Raw genomic sequence first — 5,000 nt, forward strand, 5'->3', positions numbered from 1 at the left:
CACAAGCGCATGCGCATTCTCACTATATAGCGGCAGATTTTTGTAACATACAATTTCGGCCGAAGGCCAATCATTGGGACCTATGAGGACAATCAACGCTGAAAGGGAAATCGGGAAGAAAGAAGGATTTAAAGGCGTAACAGGAGGAAACCTCGCTGATGCAGTATGAAGCAATTATTAAGAGAGGGTAGAAAGTAAGGTGGGAGAAAGATAATATGAATGGAGGTACAGTAAAAGGAATGAAAGGGGTAGCAGTTAGTGGCCGAAGGAACGCTGCAAAGAACCTTAAGTAATGCCTCCAGCTTACCGCGTGAGGTGCACTGACGGCGCTACCCCCTCCTACTGGGGCAGCAGACTATTGAAGGATGTTTTGTAGCCGTTTCTACAATTGCTACCTTAGAGCTCGTAGCCTCGTTAAGTGAACCTTCGTCGCAGATAAAATAACAAGCGCACAGCGCCAAATGCATAGGAACCCATCTATTTTTTTATGTGTGCACAAGTGTTTTTTCCTTAAAAAATCGTACAGACTACTGTCGTCAGGGGTGGGCGGGGGGCTATATTACGCCTAAAATCGATGTCTTTTCAAAGGACGGGAAGGGCGTGGGGTGCTGGTTCGCGGGAAGGAAAATCTTAGTCCTTAAATCTATGACTGACGTTGTGGGAAATAGCGATATGGTGTGGTAAGGTGCGATTAAAATGGGAAGGATTGGGAAAATGACGACAAAAGCGATCTTAGAAGCAATTTTTTGTTCTTTTTTTATCGTGGGATGGATTAATGACTGAGAAAGAGACAGACACACACTGGGTCATTTGTAATTACGTGATTGTATGGAGTTTCTAGAATCTAGGCTCTTCAGTGTAGAAGATGGCATGTTCTGGAGAGAGTAAAATTGGTCTTGGTTGATGTTCAGAAACTGGGAAAGTGCTTGTTTGGTTCGACGTATGTTTTAACACACACACACACACACACATGTATATATATATTTGTTTATATATACATGTATGTCACACGTTACCGCAGGTGAAAAATAAGAGACGGGGTGTAGATCCTGACCGGTTTCGACTTTATTTCCAAGCCGTTGACGAAGGACTGATACAGAATATAATAAGTCAGATGGCTTGGAAATAAAGTTGAAACCGGTCAGGACCTACACCCCGTCTCTTATTTTCTGTGATAAATGAATCACGAACAAAAGTGATAATAATCATACATGTATATGTATATATGATTATATATATATAATATATATATACACATATAATATATATATAATAATATATATATATATATATATATATATATATATATATATATATATATATATATATATATATATATACACATATATATACACACACACACACACATATATATATATATATATATATATATATATATATATATATATATATATATATATATATATATATATATATATGTGTGTGTGTGTGTGTGTGTGTGTGTGTGTGTGTTCAGAAGCTGGGAAAAGCACTTCCTCAGTTTCTGAACATCAGCGAAGACCAATTTGTCCTCGCTTAAATAATGCCATCTTCTATAATGTACAGCCTAGAACGTAGATGAAGGAAACTCCATACAATCACCCCATCACTTTTAATCAGTCACAGACAAAAATCCCTCAGATATCACCTCAGCACAGCATACAAATTGCACAACCAATTCCCTCGGAAAATTCCCACCTTTCCCTCTCACACCTCTTCAAACGTCGACACTGAGAGAGAGAGAGAGAGAGAGAGAGAGAGAGAGAGGTATTCTCACCCTATTCTGAGAAGTCCATTACTCCAGCAACTCGGAAGTGCGGCACTGTTCGTTATTTTAATTCCGTCCTTCTCCGAATTCGCTCCTAACAAGTACTGGTAGCGGCGGTCAGGACTGAATGAGCATGATGTCTGTAATTTGCGCGAAATTGTTTGGACAAATAGATGCGAAGTCAACTCGTCCAAATTAGCCAATCATCGGTGTTATTAGAAACTCAAATAGAATTATCCAATTAGGTGGAAGTTGACAACACGCGTCAATCAGATCCTTGCTGCCGGGAGGTGAGATATATATATATATATATATATATATATATATATATATATATATATATATATATATATATATATATATATATATATTATATACTGCATACACACACATATATATATATTTACATTTATATATATATATATATATATATATATATATATATATATATATATATATATATATATATATATATAACTTAGAGTATATATAATTGTGTGTGTTCCTTCGCATGTGAGCGCACTTTTGGAAATAATTGATACCTTTAAGCACCTAAAGTAAGGGATGTCTTTTAAACGGCAGGGCCTAAAATAAGCGATCAGAAGGTTTTGGGGATTGCTTGTATCTGATAAAAAAAAAAACCTTTCATGAGAGAAAACTTTATATTTATTACTATATATTTATCACCATCATCATCCTTATTATTATTTTCACTGTTATGACAGCACTTTTGAAGAACGGTAAAATCACGTATGCATTTTGCGAAACAGCATTGCCTTTGTCGTAGAAGTCTCATCTCTCTCTCTCTCTCTCTCTCTCTCTCTCTCTCTCTCTCTCTCTGGTGCCTTTCTCCGGCATCATATTGCATCTCGAATTTTTCTTCGCGAAAGTTATTGTTGGCAGAATCTCTCTTTGATGAGCGAATATAATATGGATCTTTCTCTCCCTCCCACTTGCACCCCCCTCCCCTCTCCCCTTCCCACCCTCCCTCCCTCCTGCAGATCAATCCGAAATGCGAAAATACGTTCAGTCAGAAACGGCGCGCAACAACAAGCAAAGCTGTGGCGTGATATTGTTGTTCAGGGCTGCTGTGAGTTGATCTTTTCATTTGACGACTTTACATCCTGGAATGCTACTAACATCCGTCTCGGTAGTATCGAGAGAGAGAGAGAGAGAGAGAGAGAGAGAGAGAGAGAGAGAGAGAGAGAGAGAGATAGTTTCGATGGTGTACTGCGTCGGGGCCGTATCGTCTCAAGGGGGACATGTCCCGAGAACGCCTCTTTTAAGAGAACGAAACTCCGAGGTATAATCTGGTGGATGGATTAATAGACTGAACGATTGACACAGAAATGAAATTTCTGTCGGTGTGGAGTTATAAATAAGAACTCCCGTAGGGGGATAGTGCCGTGAGTGCGCCTCACGTGGTGCACTGTAGGCATTGCTTAGCGTTCTTTGCAGCGTTCCTTCCTTAAGCACCTAGCCGCAATCCGTTTCATTCCTTTTACAGAACCTCCGTTCATATTCTCTTTCTGCCACCTTACTGTCCACCCTCTCCTAACAATTGATTCACAGTGCAACTGAGAGGTTTTCCTCCTGTTACACCTTTCAATCCTTTTTATTCTTAATTTCAGTTTCAGCGCTTTGGCCTATATTCTGTATTCTATTCTGTTTTATAAATAAGAAGTACATTAGCTTTTTTTACTATGCAAGAAGGGAAAGTAAGAATATTAAAGCGCCGTTTTGACAACCTCGTACAAATTAGTCTCCCTTATTCTAGTCGTGACCTCCATTAGGACTTGTTAGAAGTGAATTCGGAGAAGGAAGTTGTTATTGATCTTTTCTCACAAAAAATTACTTTTATTTTGCAGGTGTTGTTTACAGGTAAGCATGACTTTTAATTGTTGTTGTTTCTCTTCACAGGTACGCGTAAAATGTTTTAGCGTGTGAGCCTACAGACACGTCTACATCCACGTATGTAAAACAGCATCTTTATTGTTATTAAAAATATTTTTTAAAATTTGTTAGTGATGAAGAATTTTTATGGTTTTAATTATTTTTTTTTGATTCTCAAAACTAATCAAAAGATGGTTATGTGACGTGTCTTTTGTTATGCTAGTGTAGTATTGTCGTAATGCAATATTCTTATATAATATTTATTGGCCGAGAACTGCATCCTTGCTATTTCCGTTTGTCATTTTTCTAAAAGTCTGCAAAAAAAAAAAAAAAAAAAAAAATCGAGACTAACAATTTTCGTTTACGGGTAGAAAAGGTTTAATGAGATGAAAATATTTCCATTGTGTTTGTCATTCTTCCCATATAAATATTTATTGGCCGAGGGCTGCATCCTTGCTATTTCCATTTGCCATTGTTCTAAAAGTTTTGCAAAAAAAGAAAAGAAAAAATCAGGACTAAAAATTTTTGTTTACAGGTAGAAAAGGTTTAAAGAGATGAAAAGATTTTATTCAGTTTGTCATTCTTCGCATATAAATTCGATATTGAGAGTGTTCTTGAAACAGGATGAGTCACGTATTAGACCAAAGTTAGTGGGAAGTTGGTAGGTAGAAGAAAATCTAACTGAAATCTTTCAGTAGTTTTAAATTTTTCAAAGCTGAGTTATGGCTCGGAAGTTCCTCCGCTGTCTCCATGTCATTCATTAATTCATCTTCGTTTCCAAAGCTTTGTATTGATCGTATTCATCTCTGGAGCGCTGCTCTCATATTCATGGATCTTTATGTGTGTATATATATATATATATATATATATATATATATATATATATATATATATATATATATATATATATATATATATATATATATATATATATATATACATATATAATACACACACACACACACACGATCAAGAGTTCGTGGAAAGGCGTTCTAATTGCATACATTTATTCAAGAGCCGACGTTTCACATCGCTGATGCATTTTCAATGCTACAAAAGTGATTAAAAACAATAAATACTTGTATATATAATGTGAAATGTATATACAAAATTTATTTCCCACCTTATTTATATCTTAGACAGAACAGAGAACAAAAAGAACAAAATTGGGAAGACAATAACAGCAGAGGGCACAGAACACCTACCCGTATTTGTAGTAAAGGCTAGACTGACGTAAAGGACAACGTGAATGAAAAAAAAGGGGTTTTAAAAAAGAAGAAAAAAAAATAAAAACATTAAGCAATAAACAGCTGTGTTGACGATGACTGGTTGTTGAGTG

General features: G+C 36.2%; 1 protein-coding gene across 6 annotated transcripts in view; it reads left to right on the forward strand.

Moving 5' to 3' along the window:
- LOC136825292 (neurotrimin-like) overlaps positions 1 to 5,000 on the forward strand; it is a 1,287,566-nt gene that overhangs the window by 479,941 nt on the left and 802,625 nt on the right. For 4 of the 6 annotated variants that reach the window (XM_067081391.1, XM_067081392.1, XM_067081395.1 and 1 more), the window contains one exon: positions 3,689 to 3,739. The exons of the other annotated variants lie outside the window; for them this stretch is intronic. The gene's annotated coding sequence lies outside the window, so the exon portion shown is untranslated. The remainder of the gene's footprint in view (positions 1 to 3,688; positions 3,740 to 5,000) is intronic. 6 annotated transcript variants of the gene reach the window in all.

Source organism: Macrobrachium rosenbergii, chromosome 37, assembly GCF_040412425.1.
Source record: "Macrobrachium rosenbergii isolate ZJJX-2024 chromosome 37, ASM4041242v1, whole genome shotgun sequence".
Lineage (NCBI taxonomy): Eukaryota > Metazoa > Arthropoda > Malacostraca > Decapoda > Palaemonidae > Macrobrachium > Macrobrachium rosenbergii.